The 22,190-nt window shown below is 38.5% G+C and overlaps 1 long non-coding RNA gene across 1 annotated transcript; it reads left to right on the top strand.

Moving 5' to 3' along the window:
* Positions 1 to 1,084: 1,084 nt before the first annotated feature.
* LOC131193372 (uncharacterized) lies at positions 1,085 to 21,958 on the top strand. The gene is made up of 3 exons (XR_009153904.1): positions 1,085 to 1,289; positions 16,381 to 16,446; positions 20,468 to 21,958. It is a non-coding gene; the product is annotated as an uncharacterized LOC131193372 (long non-coding RNA).
* The last annotated feature ends 232 nt before the right edge of the window (positions 21,959 to 22,190 follow it).

Raw genomic sequence — 22,190 nt, 5'->3', positions numbered from 1 at the left:
TATAGTTCTATTTGAAAGGATGAGGTAAATGTGAAATGAGCCAAGAGACATGGAGAGCTGGAGAAACTCTTTGTGGTTTGATTAAGTTGACGAGATCCTGAAAAAGAGAAAGATGAGAATTTTAAAGAACAAAAGGCAATAGAGGCAAGATGGCAACAAGGATGATTTGCAAGGATACATAGATAAGTACAATAAACATTTAAGCAAACTAGAGTTATCTAGCTTTCACTTTTTCTTATCTCCTGTCATTTTCCAGCTGCTGTCACTCTTTTTCTGTATTTTGCATAACATTGCTTACCCCATGATATGGAATAGCTTTCTAGGTCGTGTACTGTATGATTCTATGGATATTCAAACATCACTGATTGTTTCCTGATTGCTTATTTGTACCCTATGCCTATCATTAAGTGTTGTACCTTATGATTCTTGATGAACGTATCTTTTCCTTTATGTACACGGAGACCGTATGCACTAAGACAAATTCCTTGTGTGTCCAATTACACTTGGCCAACAAAGAATTCTATTCTATTCTATTCTATTCTATTCTATTCTATTCTATTCTAGTCTAGTCTAGTCTAGTCTAGTCTAGTCTAGTCTAGTCTAGTCTAATCAACTTTTCAAAAGTTGCATGAATCTCCAGTTGCCTGTAGGTGGCAGCATTAGAATATGAAACTCAGTGCTAATCCTCTGAGAGAAAGAAAATACAAAGAACTAAGGGGAATTCCGAGCTTTCAGGTTTACTACAGTATCTACTTAATTACACTACAGTTGTCCTGTAGTGCCTGCCTAGATTGTGATGTGACTTGTTTCCACACCCTGGTGGAATAGGACTCAGGCACCTGACATTCAGATGACAGCCAGATTTTCTGATTTATTGCTCACTGGCTCAGTCCCATGCTTTCAAAAAGCGGCCACACCCTGGGTTGCTGGAATGATCAGAGACTCACATGATTGTGTTACATTGCAGCATTGCACTGTTTTCCCCCCCACGTCTGTTTATTTTCAATCAATTTCAATTGTGTTTCTATCCTCCTAGATCAGTGTTGCACCAAATATTGCTAAGCTCTCTGGAATCAAAGGCTAGGCTGACTGGAGCATCTTCAACGTGTAGTGGAGCAAGTAATAGTTGGTAATAGCTATGTATGTGAGTTCAGTCTCACAGACTGATAGCACTGAAAATTTCAACATTCCCCAAATGCTAGTAATATTGAAATCCATCTTGGAACAGAGAAGTACAGATAGTGCAACAATTCATTTGGTGTCGGTTTGAAGTTACGGCATTGAAAAAAGTGAGTTATTATTACCATTTTTCACACTTATGACCATTGCAGCATCCCATGGTCATATGTTCAAAATTCAGACTCTTGTCAACTGACTTGTATTTATGACGGTTGCACTATCCTGAGATCCTATGATCACCTTGTGTGATCTTCTGGCAAGCAAAGTCAATGGAAAAACCAGATTCCCTTAACAATCCCATCACTAATTTAAGAACTGCAGTGCACTTGCACTTACTAACTGTGGCAAGATAAGTTGTAAAACAGGGCAAAGCTCACTTAACAAATGTCTCACTTAGCAACATAAATTTTGGGCTCAACTGTAGTCGTAAGGCGAGGACTAATTGTACCTTTTGTTTTAAAATGACCGAATGAGTTAAAATCCTGTGGTTGATTGATTTCAGCAGGGTGGAGGGATGGATTGGTGGATGGACAGATAGACCGACAGACCCAGAATGGGGAATGTGAAAAATTAATAAAGAAAACATGAAGCAAATTTCATTGTAAGAATGAATACACAATATGATCTTTAATTAAAAAAAATAGATGGCATTACAAAAAATTAACAGATATATAGCTTTTATACGTCTGTCTGGAGTGCTTATGAAGATGTTGAAATATAATTACCAACTGAGGAATGCAAATATATTGCATTCTCCAGTTGGTATTGGGCTACAACTATGATAATGAAGTACTACAACTATGATAATCAGGTGATGGAAACTGCAATCCACACTCTCTGTCTGGCATCATTTTCCCCCCTGATCTAGAGGTGAGATAGTTTTTGTTTTGGGTATATTATTATTAGCACCTTGTATCAATTCTTTTTTTTTTGTTTCAATCTTTTAATGTACTATTTGTTACCTAGAGTCATTTAAATGAGGCAACTTCTTAATTGATTATGTAAATCAGTGATGAAATCCAAATTTTTCTACTACCAGTTCTGTGGGCATGGCTCGGTGGGCGTGGTGTGGCTTGGGCGCGGCTTGGTGGGCATGGCAGGGGAAGGATATTGCAAAATCTCCATTTCCACCCTACTCCAGGGAAAGGATACTGAAAAATCCCATTCCCTCCCCACTCCTGGGGGAAGGATATTGCAAAATCTCCATTCCCACCCCACTCTGGGGCCAGCCAGAGGTGGTATTTGCCGGTTTTCCAAACTACTCAAAATTTCTGCTACCAGTTCTCCAGAACCTGTTGATTTCACCCCTGATATAAATGTATAAAAGAAAAAAAAATGGGTTGAAGAAGGCTTCTTTGCAACTGAATTGAGGAGGTCTTTCCTTTAGTACTGAGAGAATTTACTATTTACTTTTACTATGAGAGAAGGTCCTGCTTTGTCCACTTCCAACAACACCAGCAGAGGAGGCCCAAACACCCTGCATATTTTTTTTTAATTTACATTTATATCCCGCCCTTCTCTGAAGGCTCAGGGCAGCTTACACTATGTTAGCAATAGTCTTCATCCTATTTGTATATTTATATACATTGCCCCCAACAATCTGGGTCCTCATTTTACCTACCTTATAAAGAATGAAAGGCTGAGTCAACCTTGGGCCTGGTGGGACTTGACCCTGCAGTAATTACAAGCAGCTGTGTTAATAACAGACTGTCTTAGCAGTCTGAGCCACCAGAGGCCCAGGCCGTATAACCTCATGGAAGAAGTTTGTTCAGTCACATGATTTTAAAATTAGCCTCCTTGTTAGTATTTTGGGTTTTTTAGCCCGTGGACTTTAATGACAGCCCCCATGTAATCTGATCTGGTAGTAGCCATGCAAAATGGTACAAAATAAATAAATAAATAAGGAACATTGCTTTGAGATGATGTGTCAGATCTATTTCCCCTTTTTTTCGGTATGTCTACGAGTATGTGTACTTTAAAATATTCTAAGAACAACAATTCCACATGGCAGCAAAGAAAATGTTCTTACAAATGGGTCTATTGACATTTGCTATTCTTGGGAAAGATCTCATAACACTGAAAACTTAAGGTTGTTGGCCAATGATAACAGCAAGAAGAAAAATGAGCATCAAAAGCATTCAGTGATAGACTCGTAAGATAAGCAGTCTGCCCGGAAAGCATATGATTGTGGTGTGGTCAAGAGTGTGTTTGTCACATAGCTCTCTCTGTTAAGGAAGGGGGAAGCATGGTGTTAAAAGAGCTCTGCACACCCCCTCCAAGAGGCTGGGCAGTCCTCCAGCCTACGGGTTAGCCTTGCTGCTCATGAATCAGCCCCTTTTGCAAAAATTGCCTCCCCAGCTTGTTTACTTGGAAACTAAGTGCTTTAAGGAACAGGGTGCTTTCCATGCATAACAATGATCCCTGTTTTAGATGGTCTCCCTTTGCTTTCACTCATATTTACCAAGGGAGGCACATGTGCGCAAGGAAGCCGGCCTTTGCAAGAAACTTCCAGGAAACGGACCCAGAGAACATGAGAACATTTTCATTTTGAGACTGAGCTGACATTTGATGGCGCCAACATTTTAACTAACACGTACAAATGTGCTTGTTTTTCCCCCCCCAGGTCTAGATTGATAGGAGAACTTAGTTAGTAAAACAATGAAGTTTTTGTCTGGAATTCTCATTACTACAGTTGCGCAAGGATTTAATGGTCTGGTGGGAAATACTGTCCTGAATTTTGGAGGGTCTGATGCTTCTGCTAAGTGGGGACCTGGGATACTCAGTTCTGCTCCAATAGCGCAGTGGCCCACACCAGCTGGTGACAAAATGCAAGCCCATAAAAAAATCCCATTCTCCTTATTGTCTTCATAGGGAGCAGATTGAATATAGTATAATAGCACTGCATAGCTGAGCAGAGCAGAGCTTTTGGGGAGGTGGGGGCTTCAAGCACACATCCATGCAGTTTTCTTGGCAATGTTTTTTATAAGGGGCTTGCTTTGCCTTCTTCCAAGGTCACCAGTTGTTTTTGTGTCTAAGCAGGACTAGACCTCACATCTCCCAGCCTCTAACCCAGGGGTGTCAAACTTGATTTCATTGAGGGCTGCATTAGGGTTGTGGGGCCGGGCTGGGTGTGGCCAGGGCGGGCATGGCCAGTTCGAAGTTACTTGTGTCAGGGGCACCTGTGGTGGCCCGAGCACTCTGCCAGTGAAAACAGGCTCCCGAGCTCCATTTTCGGCTGCAATGGCTTCCTGCAACCCTCTGCCAGCGAAAATGGAGTTCAGGAGGGCCGCAGCAGGTTGTCCTAAGCTGTTTCTAGGGCAGCCCCATGGACCAGATCTCAGCACCCCATGAGCCGGCTGTAATTCAGATGTTGATATTTTATGGACCACAGGCCACATCGAGCCCTTCAGCTGTCCTTTCCAATGTATGGTGTTGACATGGCACAGAGAGTGGAGAATTGATGACGAGGGTTGAGACAGCAGTGGCAGGAGGTAGGACAGCAGTGTGTGTGTCAGGGAGGCAGAGGAGGCCCTCTACAACTATCCCAGTTTCTTATGTGGCCCCTTGGGAAAATTAATTACCCACCGCTGCTCTAATTGTACTTACTATAGACTCAGATTGGTATAATGGTTAATATTTGTTTGGAAAAAAAGAAGAATTTCTGCACACGTGCAAGACCAAGGTAAACCATTGAAATCCAGTGGATATAATATGATTTTGTTTTCCACACCTAAAGATTAGGATGTCATGCATACACAATTAGCCCTCTCTGGTTTTAGCTCTTTTCTACATGATTGGTTTGCTGGATTAGACTATAGAAAGGGAAATATCATTCTGCTCCTTTGTCTGACCAAGAATAAACGAAAGGGAAAAGTCCATTCATCTTGATGCTCACATTTGCTGTACATATTAACTGTGTGTTGTCACCAGAGAGGGTGGGAGTTATTGCTTTTTGTTTTGTTTTGTTTTAAAAATTCTATACTATACTTTTATTCTTTGTAGGCTGCCTAAAGTGGCCGTGAGTAAGTAGGCGGACAGTATAGAAAAAATAATAAAAAATAGTAATAAAAAACAAAAAAAAACAATAATCCATCAACCCCTGGCAACAAAATGTGATTACTATGTATAATAGATATGAGTACCAAGATGAATTTTAGAAAATATACATTTTCTAAATGAATGAATGAATGACTGAATGAATAAATAAATAAATAAATATTTGTATGTCAATCATGCAGCTTACTTTTGGGGTTATAAGTGATCTGAATTGAAAAATATTATAATGTATTAGCTCAACCTGTTAAATTCAGGCAATCTTTGAGTCAATTAATATAGAATCCCCTGTGTCATTTTTGGATGTAACTAAAACTTGGTGTGAGTGAAAATAATTATCTGTGAATGTCTTTAAAAGTGGCTAACATTTCTGAGGAAAATGCCAGCGTTCTTTGTTGCTTGTTCTTCATTACTATGAACAATTTGCTTTTTGATCATAATGATGCTGTCTCTGAAAACAGTAATGGGCATGCAATTCTACGCATCAGGCCTACTTAGAAGTTAATCAGCCTTTTAAACAAAACCATTTCTTGTATTATGCCATCATTCCATTTAATAATAGGTACCAGCAACCAACAGGAAGTCAATGTATTGTAACAATGTACAAAATAGAAGTTAGTAGGAGTTCTATTCACACTGGTATATATGAAAAAAAACGTTACAGAGCAGGCCCACGGGCCAGATCTAAGCACCCCATGGGCTGCATCCGGCCCACAGGCCTTGAGTTTGACACCCCTGACGTAGAAGAACTCACAACTCTAAGGCTGGTAGGTTCTGAAGCCAAACAATTCATGGTCTGGATATGGCTTTTAGTCTCCCTGACAAGGCCCTTGGCTGCAGCCCATTTGAAATGCTGTGATGCCTTCCATCTCTTCTCTCCTGATTCACATTAGATTGCCCTCCACTGGGTAGTTACTGTGCTGACGACAGTTTTTTGAAGCCTAATTTCCATTTGCACTGACCAGTTGCAATGGCACTGACCAGTTGTTTTTTTTACATGTACAATCATTGCAGCATCCCCACAATCACAGGATCAAAATTTGGCAACTAGCGTGTATTTTTGACAGTTAACCCTCCTGAGGTCATCTGATCACCACTGGTCACCTTCCCATCTGGCTTCCGACCAACAAAGTCAAAGGATTTGCTTAACAAACGCATGATTCACTTAATAACTGCAGTGGTTTCCTTTACTGCAACTGTGGCAAAAGGTCATAAAATGGGGTACAATTCACTTAACAACTGTCTTTTTTAGCAGCAGAAACGTTGGGGTCAATTGTGGTCATATGTTGAGGATTACCTTAGTAGTTTCTTGTAATCATACACACATTTTTGTCTTCAGGGAGGACTGGAAATCATCTTATTGTAGAATTATTTAGGTTAGAAATTCTTTGACCGAGGCAGGAGATGGGAACCCCTCCATTTTAGATATACAATGAAGTGAAGCAAAGCATACTGCTATGGTTCCATAGCATTATGATTGTTTGTCATCAGTTACCACTGAAAAATTCAAACAAATTCCACTGATAAATGTCTGGAAATTACACAGGGCATTGTTTGCAATTGAATCATAGGAATAGTTTTAAGTTGTAGCATGAATACAACAAAATAGAATAGGATAGGATAGGATAGGATAGGATAGAATAATAGAACAGAACAGAACAGAACAGAACAGAACAGAACAGAATAGAATAGAATAGAATAGAATAGAATAGAATAGAAGCTGGAAATGACCTTGGAGGTCTTTTAGTAGAGCCCCCTGCTCAAGCAACATAACCTATATTTAAAAATGGTCAGTTGATCAGTGGCTTTTGATGGATATCATTTCTCTAGGACTCTGCTCTGTAACTGCTTGTTTGAGTAACTGTAAGCTTATATTCGCGATCAGTGATAGCACCCAGTAATTTTGTCTTCTTTTGGCCTCTTTTTAACAGAATAACAGAGTTGGAAGGGACCTTGGAGATCTCCTAATCCAACTCCTTGCTCAAGCAAGGAAACCCTAATGCATTTCAGATAAATGGTTGTTCAAGCTCTTCTTAAAAACTTCCAGTGTTGGAGCATCCACAACTTCTGGAGACAAGTTGTTCCACTGATAAATTGTTCTAACTATCAGAAAATTTCTCCTTAATTCTAGGTTGCTTCTCTCCTTGATTAATTTTTATCCATTGCTTCTGGTCCTTCCTTACTTTTCTGTACATTGAATTTTATTTTGTTAGATAGGGCCAAGTGTTCAAGTATGTCAAGATCCTTCAGTATCTTGAACCTATCTTTTGGAGTATTGGCTGTTCCTGCCAACTTGGTGTTGTCTGCAAATTTGATAAGTTCCCCTTCTATCCTCTCATTTAAGTCATTGATGAAAATATTGAAGAGTACTAGGTCCAAGACAAAGCCTTGGGGTACCCCACTGCTCATTTCCCTCCATGTAGATGCAGTTCCATTTAGGACTACATGTTGAGTGTGATTGGTCAGCCAGTTACAAACCCATCTGGTGGTGATGCCGTGTAACCCACATTTTTCTATCTTATCAAGTAGAAGGCTGTGGTCAACTTTATCAAACGCTTTACTGAAATTCTAGTAAATTATATCCACAGCATCTTTCAAATTTTATCAAGTGATTTTTCTTTTTTCATTTTATGTTCAAAATAGTTAGCTTCACCTTCATCAGTGCTCCCAGTGAACAAGTTGGTTTTAATTCTCTAATGTTGAAGAATTTATTTTTCCTGCAGTCCTGGACATTCTCAATAATTTTCTTCAGCACTTCAATGGAAGCAATTTTTCTTGGTTCAGCTTTCTGAAGTCTTAGAACAGCAGATGGAGTTGCATGATATACCCATGTTTTTAATCTAAAGAGTGTGATTTACATAGTTTAAAGCCTTAGTATAATCAATAAAACAAAAAAATAGATGTCTTTTTGACATTTCCTTGCCTTTTCCATTATCCATCAGATGATATCCATGTGGTCTGGTGACCCCATTTCTTCTGAATCCAGTTTGTGAGTAGAATAAAAATAGAAATAGAAATAGAAAAGTCATAAGTCATAAGTCATACACTTATGACTGTATGACTATAACTTGTTGCTGGCAATCCTTATGATTTATATTGATATATTGATCATTGATTGTGTTGTAAATGTTGTACCTTGATGAACGTATCTTTTCTTTTATGTACACTGAGATTCTATTCTATTCTATTCTATTCTATTCTATTCTAGAAAAGAAAAGAAAAGAAAAGAAAAGAAAAAATAGAATAGAATAGAATAGAATAGAATAGAATTCTTTATTGATCAAGCATGATTGGACACACAAGGAATTTTTCTCTGGTGCATAAGCTCTCATTGTACATAAAAACAAGTGATAAATCATGATCATAATCATCATAAGATACATTCACCAGAAATCATGAGATACAACACTTAACGATAGTCATAGGATATTAAATAAGCAATCAACATAAATCATACTAGGACACTAAATAAAACAATTAATATAAATCCTAAGATACAAGCAATAACGTTATAGACATAAGAGGAGAAGGAAAAAGATAATAGGAAAGTTGAGAAGAATAATAGTAATACAGCCCTACTAGGTAGTTTGACAGTGTTGTGGGAATTAATCTTATCAGGTGGGTTAAATCATTTGGGAGCAATTTTTATGAACGAATAAAAGCCCTGTTTTAAAATGTGTCTTTCAGGACCTTTTTAAATGCAAATTAAGAGGTTAGGTCCTTTACCAGATTCCAAGAAGCTGAGACATCTACAAAGAAGACTTGACCTCATGTGGATATGGACAAATGTATGACAACTGTAGATGATTTTCTGAGATAACCTCAATGAGTGATGGGATCCTATAAAAGTGTACTCCCTTTGTTGTATTTCTTTGCAGAATACTGTAGAAGCTGTCTTCTCTTCAGTGGATCATATTTTAACCTGATCTCTCTTTTGAACTTGCTATCATGAATGACCTTTCTGGGATGGTATCTCTCAGAACATTATTAGGAATGTGCAAAAGATATCTCTCTAATTTGAGGATCAGGAGACAAGCTGTCAATTGTCCATGAATCCTCCTCTATAAAGAATAGTTCTCTGTTTGAAGGGACATCTACTCATTTGGAGGTGTTCCTTATTTGGAATACTATTTATTTCCTGTCCAACAAAAGTCCTGAAGCAGTTAGTAGCAGGACAACTATTCATTGTATTTACTGTAAAAAAATATAGTATATATTTATTTATATTAGAGATGATTAGTTCTTAGTCTGGGGGGTTACCTACAGCCTATCCTAGTTTCATGGCCCCAAAAGTTGTACTATTAAAATCTAGTGATATATCATTGAGGCACGCTTTCTCACTAATTTTAAAGGAAAAGACAAAATAGTAAGCTCTTAAATAGATTTGTTTATTCATTTACTTTTATAAGCCACCCATCTCTCTAAGAAACAAATGTAGGAGGCTCACAACTAAGAAACGATAACAAGATAAAGCATTGAAATATTAGAATAATATTCTAGAATATAGAATATTCTATAATTTATTAGAATAATAAATATCAACATTAATTGTTCTCACTGTCAAGAAATTTCTCTCTAGTTCTAAGTTGGATCTGTCCTTAATGATCTTCTACCAATAATACTTGCCCTGCCCTCAAGTGCTTTACAAAATAGGTCAACTCTCTCTTTGTGGAAACCCACTAAGTACTTGAAGACTGCTGTCATATCACCATAGTCCTTCTCTTCATTAGACTAGACATACCTAGTTTCCTCAATCGTTTGTCATATTGTTTAGCCTCCAGACCCTTTAACATCTTTGTTGCTCTTCTCTGCACTCTTTCTAGGGTTTTAACATCCAAGAGGGAAAAGCCTACAAAGATGTTTCTGCTCTCCCTGCTTGCATATTTGGAATTCCGTTAAGCAAAATGCCTCCACAGATCCACAGAAGTAGCTCAAACAATTCCAGATGTTATATTATTGTTTCCTTCACTAGGTGAGGGGCCATTAGGGGTGGTAACTTGAAGCAGCCAAAGTTCCTGTTTCTGAAAAGCAGCCTTTGATTGGGAACAAAGTTGGAGAGTGACTATCTAAACCAGTGTTTCTGAACCTCAGCAACTTTAATGTATGGGACCTCTAATGAAAGACTGACTGGTCTAACTATTCTGTTCCTGACTTTGATAGTTCAGAATTAATTCTTCTTTCCCTGGGGCTGCCTCATGGATTGGAAAAAAATGGTTTAGGGAGGGAGGCTGGATCTGAACAGCAACAAAGGGGGAAGCAAAATAATAATAATAATAATAATTAGCTTCTCCTTCTCCAAGTTCTCAGCTCCACCTGCCAAAGACCCATGGTTGCTTTTCATTTTTTTAAAAAAAAAATTGTGGAAGCTGTTTAGATGTTTCCTGTTTATTAACCTAAACAAGAGGAACAGAATCCCTATCATGATTCCTGATATACGGAGGCTCCAGTTTGAAAGGAAATTGATCTAGACAGTTGATTCCCTCAAGCATAATTGCATGAAAATGTTTTCTTTAATGACTCAGAAAGGGAGCATTCCAAAATAATCTCTCCTCATTCCCCAAAAGGCAACTACTGTATTTTCTTCCCAATTTGGATGATCTGTATAACCAGGCGCTGTTTTGCACGGATGTCATTTGAAGTTTGATAATGCTCCATCAACTTCCATTCCTAACCCTAAACCTTAAAAAAAGGCATTTGACCAACAATGTGAAGAACAGACTTAAGTTTGGAATAGAGTTATTCTACAAAGGTAGTTGCTTGCTTGCTCCTGAGCTACAAGCAGAAAGCAAATTAGTCAAACAAAATTATACAGAGCTGTGATTCCTTTTCATTTCCTCACAAGGTAAAATACACAAGTTATTGAAGTTTTAATATCTTGTCAATGATACTTTATACATGCAGTATAATTAAAGGGGAAATTATTAATATACAATATATATTGTTATATATCAGTTGCATTATTATAACTTGAAACCCTGTATATAAAACAGATCATAAGAAGGTGGGAAGATGGAGAAAGAAAAAACTGTCACCCTGCAATATTCACCTTGTTAGCTGTTATCCAACTGCCTTTTTCACAGGGGGAAATTTCTTTTTTTCTTTTCTTTGCAGCACCAGAGCTGTTTTAGCCCATTGTCCAACTCTATCTTTCTATTGCAAATGTTTCCCTCTGATTTGAATTTGGCCCATTTTTGTTCTGTTTTTCAAGATTGATCCTGCTGATAAACAGGTGGACACAGTTCTGAACAACTTTACCCAATTTCATTCTTATATTGCATTGAGTTAAAAAGAAAAGAGGAAAGGAAAGGAAAGAAGGGAAGGGAAGGGAAGGGAAGGAAAGAGGAGGGAAGGGAAGGAAAGGAAAGGAAAGAAGGAAAGGAAAGGGAAAGGAAAGGAAAGGGAAAGGAAAGGAAAGGAAAGAAGGGAAGGGAAGGGAAGGGAAGGAAAGGAAAGGAAAGAAGGAAAGGAAAGGGAAAGGAAAGGAAAGAAGGGAAGAAAAGAGAAGGGAAGGGAAGGGAAGGAAAGGAAAGGAAGGAAGGAAGGGAAGGAAGGAAGAAGGAAAGAAGGAAGGAAGGAAGGAAAGGAAAGGAAGAAGGAAGGAAAGGAAAGGAAAGAAGGAAAGGAAAGGAGAGGAGAGGAAAGAAGGAAGGAAAGGAAGGAAGAAGAGAGGAAAGGAAAGAAGGAAAGGAAAGGGAAAGGAAAGGAAAGGAAAGAAGGGAAGGGAAGGGAAGGGAAGGAAAGGAAAGGAAAGGAAAGGAAAGGAAAGGAAAGGAAAGGAAAAAAATGGATTAATTCTTAAGTCAGAAATTTGTATTTTGAGAGTTATAACCAGGAATTTCAGAGTTTCTAGGAATTCTATCTGGTACAATAAACCAGCTCAGTAATAAAATTGTTGTGTTCCCTTTCTTTAGGTCAATCCCGAATATGGAAAATATGTTTACAGTTACTAGTTATACAGAATCATATGACTAGGGAGCAGTACTGGAATTTATCCAAATAGTAACTGTCGATGGCCAGCAAAATAAAAAAGTAGAGTTCCCCCATGCACATTATCTTTTATTAGTGCAATTCTCATATTTACATGTAACTACAGCTCATACAAATGCCCTGTAAATAAATCTCTTCCTATGGATGTGTGTGACCAAGAAAAAATCACTGTTAGTCATATAGCTGGATATCAGAGAAGCAGGAAAGTGTGTGTGTGCAGCTGGATTTTTCTGGATTTTGCTCAGAGGAATGTTTGAACTCAGTGTAAGCATCACTCTATTTTTCAATTTTCACTCATCGTGATCTCTCACACCCTTTTAATCAGTTTCTCCCAAACTTTTTCTCAGACGTGGTTAACAATGAAATCTCCTGTAGTTTTTATATTCTTACAATATAAACTTTTTTGAGCGGCGTCATAACTTTGAATGGCTACCAAACAAATGGCTATAAGTTGAGGACTACCTGTGCAAATGCAATGATAGTGATGCTAAGCGACCCATTGTAATTCTTCAGAGGCTGAATCGTACAAACACAATAATGGAAGACGTCTTTCTCAGGCTGATTCCTCATTTGGAATCTCTTCGAAACTTTCAGGGCCAATGTTCTTTTGTCTACCTGTTACTTTTGAAATGTGTAGAGGTACTGAACCCAGTCCTAGCAAGTTTGCATTTTGCTAATTTTTTTTTAAAAGGAAGAAAGGAAGGAAGGAAGGAAGGAAGGAAGGAAGGAAGGAAGGAAGGAAGGAAGGATGCCTGGGTATAGATGGATAGATGGGGAAAAGCAAGAGAAAGGTTGCCGCTAGTGTCAAGGCAGCCAGCCTCTTGTGGGTTGAGACAAAGCTCAAATGCAAAACTCATAGCTGTGGTTACCCCCAACATCACTGAAGTGCAGTGAGATGTACAGTTCTGTAGCTGGAGCATAACCCTGTTTCTCAGCTGCCAAGGCTAATTTTCAGCTAGCTCCTAAACTCTCTGATCTTGACACTGATAGCTGAAGAGTTAGCAGAGCTACTGTTAGTGTAATTATGATCCGCAAGGAACAGGCTGTGCTTGGCTTCAGCGGAGGCAAGAGGAGTACACATTTGGTTTATAAATGGCACACATGGTATGCTAGTTATGTCTGAGCTCACAGGCAAACCCTCAGAGGCAGAGGGTGATTTATTATTGTTTCTAGGATAATTTTAGGCTCTTTGGGGAACGAGAGTGCCAGGAGAGCACAGCCACATGCAGCACAATTGTCTTAGGAAGGAAGACTGGCAGAAACAACCATAGTGTTTCACTCAAATAAAAATTCCAAGGCTGATCTATGGCCATTTATTTATTTACTGGCATTTTTAATCCCATTGAAAATGATTCTATATTCATAAAAAAAAACCGATAAAAGTATAAAACGACAGTACCCTCAAAGCAAAACTTGTCAACAATATGCAATGTTCTTATCCCTAGACAATTCAAAGGAAGAGTGGCTTCATTTCCCTCAGAAAAGAACTATAAGGAGGCCACGGTTTGGGCCTCTGAAGGGAAGGTATTTAGCAATACAGGGCTATAGCTGAATAACCCCATATTCTAGCTCTCCCTGCTCTGATTTCACATAGGGAGAACCCTCTCAACCAGGGGTGAAATGCTACCCCTGGTTCGCTCCGATTTCGGCAAATCAGTAGTGATAAATGCTCTGTATGGAGAACAAGGCAGGTACCAAACTCAGGCTAGGCTGATGTAACACAATGCGTTTATTTCAAACACAACAGTAGCTAACAGAACAAGGCAACTCCCTGTGAGCCGTAACACTGACAGACTGTTGCCGTCTGACAGCTGTGTAAATAGAGGAGCTGTCAGATGGAGGAACCAATAGGAAGGCTGTGTTTTCCCGCTAGTTGGCTGCTTAGCCAATCAGGGATGAACTTCAGCCGGCATGCTTGAACTGAGTCATAAGTGCGAAGTCTTAACAATAAAAACTACTGGTTCAGGCAAATCAGTAGTAAAAAAAAAAGCTTTAAAATGTTTTAAAATGGTTTTAAGATTTTAATTGCAATATATGCTTTTGAATTGTGATTGAATTGTGGTTCGCCTGCTCTGCTTGCGGGCCACTCCTGGCCAGGAATGGCAGAACGTGATGAATTAAGCAGGCCATTGGCCTCATCTGGCAGGGTCCTTACATTCTTAGCTTCGTCATGAAGTGTCCCTCAGTTGTGTATGATGGAATTCATTATGTAAAGGAAATCATTGCATGTCTCAACAGAAGATCATCAACCTCTTATGGTGAAGGACCACAGTCCTTCACACATCATCTCCAACTTCGCAGCTTATTTCACCTTTTACAACAGTGGATTTTTTAAAAAAAAATTATACAAGTTGCCAAAGGCAATTCCCACCCATGAACTTAATTATGGGAATTAGTAGTGGTTTAGGAGCAGGAGCAGCAGCAGTTTATTGTACCATCGTTGTACCATAGTTGCATTGTTGTCTGCTTCTGTTTAAACTGAAGCACTGTTTTCATTGGTGTTATGGGGACATTCTGTTTCCATAGCTTAGGGTTTGGAAAAGAGAGCATTTTGTCTCCTGCCAAATCAACCCCATCAAGGAACAGCCATCACTCATGTGCGGAATCCAGAGTGAGCGGAAATCATCAACAATGAAAGAATTATATTATAGGGAAATGACCCAAAAGGTGGAGAAAGAACTTTAAAAAAAGAAGTTGGTATGTTTAATAATAACAACGAATGGTTTTTGATATTTAATCCATTTTGTGAAAAGCTTGGCACAATATTTTTTTGGCCCTGCCAACTGAGCCCTGGTTGCCTTCAAAATGCTTCTTCTTCCATCTTGTCCGTCATGGTCAAATTCCTATTCCCAGTGTAACCATCTGGATTTTACCTAGCTGTCAAATGATTACAATGAATAATATATGATCTGTATTTTCCTTCTCAGTTATTGGGAATCCAGAGAAAACTCAGTTCAAGTGCTAAGATTCTTGAGTATATAAAATCTTTTATTTTGGCATCTTTTAACAATTCTAACAAGAATTCAAGTCTATAAAACAAGTCTTGGTTAAAAAAAAAGTCTGTAAATACATCATTCTATGCTCAAGGTCCCTTAACTAATGCTTCTTAAACCTTATGATAATGAATACACTCAAGTTTTCCATCAGTCTTAAATATATAAACTCTGCCCTCCAGTGAAGAGCAATGTTAAGACTCAATCTCTTAGTTTAATATTGCCAATTACGTAAGTCAGGTATGTCTTCTGTTTATGGAAATAGTTCTTACCGTAGGATATTTCTGGCCACAGTCATGCTTGGATAGATGCCTTTGGGAAATGACATGGTATTCCCAGTGCACCATGTTTCCTCTCCTTGCCAGGAGAGCTGGTAAAAAGAGGCACATTATGGAGTATCTTCACTTTTGTAAAGAAAAGCCAGAGTTGTTATTGATTCTTCATTCTTATACAGTACTTTAGAAGAGTTTTGTAACTTGGAGACAAGTAAGAGAAAACTAATTAGTGCTGTGGAAAAACAAACCAAATTGCAATCACCATCATTTTTTCAAATTGAATACTAATCAGATTTGGCAACTAGCTTGTATATTTCCAGACATTTGGGGTACATTATTGCCCTCATGCAGTTTTTGCTTTGCCCCAATTATTTCTGAAGGAATCCTGCTCATAACAAAATAAAGTTTACCTGGTTAAGGTCAGAGGTATTTCAGTTTCTAAAGAAAGCTATTTTTATTATAGATTGTTATCATTTATCTTTTACTTGGTGGAAAGCTGTTGACTGATACCTTCATTCTAGGAGAGATGGAATTCTGGGGCCTTGAAGAAAATTTTAGAAATGAATCCACTAATACAGAATGTAGAAATGAAGGCAGAAGAAATGAAACAGAGAGGTTCAATTCTGAAATAGCTTATACCATATCCAACTTCCTTGTCTTTAAAGTGCCACAAGAGTCTGGAGTAGCATGAGGCTCTGCTGAACTGATGGACCCAACATCAGATAGACAGCTATGGCCCAACTTGGAGATTCAAGTGTCTTCTCCACTTCTGTTCCCCTATATCTAAGTATCTAATATTTGGGTGGACATCTTTATTAATCTGTGGGATAGATTCTTCTGTACTTGACTCCATTTTTTTAAAAAAAAATTATAAACATTATCTATAATTACAGTGAGGGCGAGAACTAGCAATGATGAGCATGAACGCCCTGCATTTTGAGGAGATGTCTATCACACAGGTAAAACAAAGCCTTTTCTTAATAAAGTCAGTTGTGTTTTCTTGAAAGCAGAATTGATTGTAAGCTGCCCAGAATTTTACATGGTAAAATAGGTGACAAACAAACAAACAAATGCAAGAGATGAAATAGCAGGTAGTTCATGTTTCAATATGAAAGTGTGGTTGAATTGTTTAGAAATTACTAGGTGTAAAATATCCTATTAATATGGTCATCTGCTATATATGGATATGTTGACATCAAGGACATCCTGTCCACAAGAGGTCAGCAAATGGGATGCAAGAGCAACTCCCTTTCTGCTGCAGATGCCAAGAAGGCTGCATTAATAAAAGAATAACAGAGTTGGAAAGAACCTTGCAGATTTTCTAGTCCAACCTCCTGCTCAAGCAGGAGACCTTACACCATTCCAGATAAGTAGCTGTCTAGTCTCTTCTTAAAACTGCCGGTTGATAGACAACCCAAAACTTCTGAAGGCAAGCAGTTCCATTGGTTAATTGTTCTAACTGGACAAATTAGAAACTAGTTTTGAGATTTCTATTTCCTTTTGATGTACCGTGATGTTACAATAGCCCTTTGTAAGGGCTGTTCTGGTGACTTTTGCTTCTGTATAAGTAAAATGTGAACCCCCAAATAAGTGAAGAATTGGGTTTGGTTAAAAGGCGGAGACTTAAAGATGATATGTAAAGACATATGTCTCAATCCTGGTAAACTTTTGTGTGAAACTGCAAGGGGAAGGTGAAAGTTTCAGCAGAAGGATAAAGGGAAGGACCAAACTAACCCAAACTTTTTGTTGCCTGCTACAAAGCAGAAATTGGCATCTTCCTGAGTTAAAACCCTTAATCTCTTAGGCCATTGGACCCGGGGGGGTTTTGGGTGGAGGAGGCAAATATCCCTCAAGCCCTAATAAAAATGCAGTAATTTGCAACAAATATGTCTGGATATCTATTGCTAAAGCAACTGACATGTTAGCATAATAAAGCAGAAGAGTTATCTGTATCTCTTGCTTCTCTGTAAGGAAACCTTCACAAACAAACAAACCAAAACAAATCTTGTCCTCCTAAGGCTTATTTCCTTTCCAAGAAGCAACTGTTACATTTAGATATGCTGTGTCATCTCAACTCTGTGAGGTGAGTTGGGCTGACTGACCCAAAGTCACCCAGTTGGTTTTCATGCCTTAAAATGGAACTAGAACTCACAAGACTCCTGGTTTCTAGCTTGGTGCCTTCATCATTAAGCTAAATGGGTCTCAATTATTTTATTACAGGTCACTGACCCAATATATACATTAGAGCAGTTAAATAAAATGTAATAAAATAAGAGAGAAGAAAGAAGAAAGAGAAAAGAGAGTAAAAATAATGTACATAAAATTTGAGAAAAGTATGTCGATAAAGGTTTTTAGACATTTGGGTAGAGTTCTATGGAAGTTGAGTTACGATAACTGGGCTTCTTTTATTTTTGTTCTAGTGAATTTTTGCAGTGCTGTATATTATATAGTCCCCAAGGGTCAGTCCAAAGTTAATTGCCATTGATAGTGCATGGGTTCTACAAGCTATACATGCAAACTTCACAACAACTTGTATTATTTAAGGATCCTTTTCTGCCAGAAGGAATTATACGTAAAATTCTTCTGGTTCTCATTAGGAAAAGGCCTAATGAGGAATGTTAAAAGTTCCATATGCAGATAGCTAGAGAAGTTACAAAACAGCAGAATTTCTCAATCTTGGCAACTTTAAAATGGATTTCAACTCCCAGGATTCCCCAGCATACACGGTCTACAAAATTTATTAAGTTGATTAAGACATCAAGCGAGGTTGAAACAGACCATCTGTATTTTACTGTACTCACTTTACAATTCCATATCAAGGATTCAGTGAGATCAGTGCATTTTAGAGTTGATGGTCATATGGTTGCCTTGGAGGTCAGCTATTGCAGGGGTCTCCAACCTTGGCAACATTAAGACTTGTGGATTTCAGCTCCCAGAACAAAGCTGGCTGAGGAACTCTGGGATTTTGAAGTCCACAAGTCTTAAAGTTGCCAAGGTTGGAGACCCCTGAACTATTGGGTACCTACTGGACTTCCTTGTATAGTTGGTTAGCCACTGGGAGAACAGACCAGTGGCTTAAATGGGCTGTTCCAATAGGAATCACCCCTATTCTTGTTCTATAGTTTGTCTAAGAGTTGCAAAGGACTGCTCTTCCAGTGATAGCTGGACCTCTGGTACAAAGCCCAGTATCTGATATTTATGTCCAATTTGTTGCTTTCAAATAGATCAAAATTTTTCAAGTAAATAAGAGAGATCAAGACTTGAGGGTAATATGTGTCAGATTTTTGCTAATTTGAAATAACAGTTGATGTTGTGTTGTGTAAATGTTTAGTTTCATGATTGTGATTTACAATTAATGTAAATTATTTGACTTAAGGAATAAACACACCTCTGGGAATTGGTCTAAGAAGATTTTTCCTTTAAAAGCAAGAAATAAAATAAAATGAAATAAAATACTTCAGGCCTGATCCTCAAGTTTCTTCTTGTAAGCTGAATTCAAAGCTTCCATTTTGTTTTAAAAGCATATATATGGAGGCTGCATCATGAGGAAATAGCTGAATTTGATGAATATGTGATGTGCATGAGACCAATACTTTTTTTTTAAAAAATGGATCGTTTTCATCAGGTGGCAAATATTAGAGATCATCAAAATAGTGTGCATGACAATGCAATAGCCATGTTCAGAAATTGACATGATAAGAATTAATAAAGAGATTAATCAATATTCTAACAATGGCAATATAATTCACCAAGCATCAGCATGATGTTTTACATGTGAGAAATTGGACAGTTTTATATTGTTTTATTTTTCTCATCTATTGAGTGAGTTAGCGATGGCCCCTGGGTTGTCTGAGACAAAAGTGACAAGAGACAAAACTGTAGAAAATAGGCAAATTACTAAAATGTCTTAGGTGAGTTTTTAAAAGTTATTTTAGTACTTTGTTTTTAGAATTGCTTGGGTTTTATGCAACTATTTCAGCAAACAATCAAAACATATCGAAAGACTCTTTCACCAGATGGCGTACATAATCGCTTTTCCACATTTAAGTCCCTCCTACATTATTGCCTTTATTTATTTAGCATGGCTTTATGTTACATTTCAGAAGATATATATTACTACTTTAATAAAGTACAGTAATACATGTGGCTCCCTTAGTATCTTCCAGTTCTTACCAGTTTCAATTCAAGGCACATGTTTCTAATGTTTTTGTTTTTCACAGGCCTCCTTTCTGGAGTGCAGAGTATTCTCCATAACCATCAATCTACTGTATTTTGAATGTCTGTTTTGTGTTTTTTGAACAAACACTCCTTTCATCAACCTCAGCTGACCTTTCTAATTTTTTTTTTAGCAATCAGTTCTCTAGAATAGTCTTTCTCTATCTTGACAACTTTTAAGATGTGTGGACTTTGTCTCCCAGAGTTCCTGTGCCAACCATGCTAGCTGGGGAATTCTGGAAGTAGAAGTCCACAAAGTTCCAAGGCTGAGAAACACAGCTCTAGAAACATTACCCAGTTCTTTCCTGCTCACGTTCTCGAGGTTTGGGCACAATTCACAAACTGCCCTTCCAAACCCAGGAGGTATTGTTGCATCAAGATGGGACAGAGCTGTTGTGATTTACAATATTTACAGCATGATCTTGTACAGGATTGAAGTTCAGCTAAGTTCAGAGAGACATATGTACAGGATAACTGCCTCAAAAGTTCTTCTTTAAACCTTTCAACGTGGCCAATGAATACTGGCCACCCTTAAAGGTCTTAAAAAGAAATAGTGATAAATGGGCTAGAGGATTACAGCTTGGATCCTTTTGTTAAGTTGTGCAAGATTTAGATGTAACAGTGGGAAAACGGCATTGTAGAATCATTTTTTTAAAAAAAAAACTTTCTTGTCATTAACCCAATCTCAGCAAATGATAGGATCTCCTGCTGAATGTTCTGAGGTCTCTGTGTGATCCTTTCTGCCTCTTTTGGCTCTCTTCCCAGATGGGATCCTTCAGCTGACACCTGGAAAAGAGATTCCACTGAATAAACACTTCTCCAGCATTCGGTCTGCCAGCACACCTTCAGACTGCATCTCCCTGCTCACCGTCTCCTCTGCTTTTGAAGGACCCTGGAGATTCTGGGACCTCTGCCACTGGGGGATTAAGCTGCACATGTCTCTCACAGCACAGAAAAGCTAGAACATCATGTTATTTCCATTCATTTGCTTCTTGTGTTCCGTCAAAGGCCTGCCTTGCTCCTGCGTTCCACGCCAAGTACTCGTCTTCCAGTTGCTATGGCGCTGCTGCTGGGTTGGTATTAATATGCTGAGTAACTTTGAATCTTTGATCCTTCTACTTTTCAATGCCTTTTATGAGGTGTTTCCCACTTGATGGCATAGCCTGCATTCCCAGGGAATGATTAAACAAAACATGAAATGTGGACACTCTGAATGAAGAAATCTGCTTTGCAAGGGCTCCCAGTAGCAATGGCAGAATTCTAGGACAGACTGAAAGAGCCACAAAATGAACCCGGAGAATAATTCTTCAGTTTATTGCATCCTGTACACTGTGCGCCCTTGCTATGCTAATTTGCAGAGTCAGATAGATTGGCCCTGTTTGCGACAGTGGTAATTTCCCTGCAATCATCACATACAACTCTCTGTGCACACTGTCTGAAATTGTCCAGATGTATTGGAACTGAAACTTCTGTATGCCCAGTTAGTTTGGTTACTTGCCAGGCTGGCTAGATATTCTGGATATTGAAAGTGCAGCTTATGTGGACAGTGCCAGTTAAGGAAAGACTGGTGTGTGGTATTATAAAGATTACTCTTGTCATTTGGCTGAAATACAGACAAACACACTGTACAAGCAAATATACATACAGCCTCACTGATACTCATTCCTTCCACTTATTGCTATCCCTGCCTGTTATAAGGAACAAAGAGCCATTCACTATTTTTTTTTAAGAACGTCACCAGGCTTTTCACAATTCTTCTACTGGAACATTTTTTTTGCTCTCCTCCTAACTAAAGCCCTAGCATGCCTCACTACAGAAATTCCATGACATAACACAGAATAGGGGAAGTTTCCATGTGTTATCTGTGCTTCTGCTTGTGTTATGGAGTGCCATACTGCCTATTTACCTAATGCATTTATCACCAAACTGACAACAGCCTTCCAGTTTTGAACCTTTCTCAGTCCTATGCGGAGATGCTGAAGATGGACCTGAGGTCTTCCGTATCCAAAGTTTCTATGTCCATTTCTCAATACGGGTGCTGTGTCTGCTGGTAGAGACACAATACTCTCTCTTTGAGGGGGAGGGGAGAAACCACACAATAACCCCAAATGGTGCAGAATAACAAAATAAGAGTTGGAAGGTACCTTGGAGGCCTTCTAGTCCAAATCCCTGCTCAGGCTGGAAACCCTATAGCATTTCAGACAAATGGCTGTCCAGTGTCTTTTTAAAAACATCCAGTGCTGAAGCATTTACAACTTCTGGAGGCAAGTTGTTCCACTGGTTAATTGTTCTAACTGTCAGGAAATTTCTCCTTAGTTCTAGATTGGTTCTATCCTTGATTAGTTTCCATCCATCTCTTGCCAATACTTCTTTTTTTTTTAATTGAAAAAGTTTTACAAAAAATTTTTACCACTTAATTCCCCCCACCCCCACCCTCCTCCCTCTCCCTTTCCCCTCCCCTCCCCCCTCCCCACAGGACTTCCCAGAG

Source organism: Ahaetulla prasina, chromosome 2 (genome assembly GCF_028640845.1).
Source record: "Ahaetulla prasina isolate Xishuangbanna chromosome 2, ASM2864084v1, whole genome shotgun sequence".
NCBI lineage: Eukaryota > Metazoa > Chordata > Lepidosauria > Squamata > Colubridae > Ahaetulla > Ahaetulla prasina.
The sequence above is the reverse complement of the archived record's forward strand: the minus strand, read 5'-3'. Positions and strand labels throughout refer to the sequence as shown.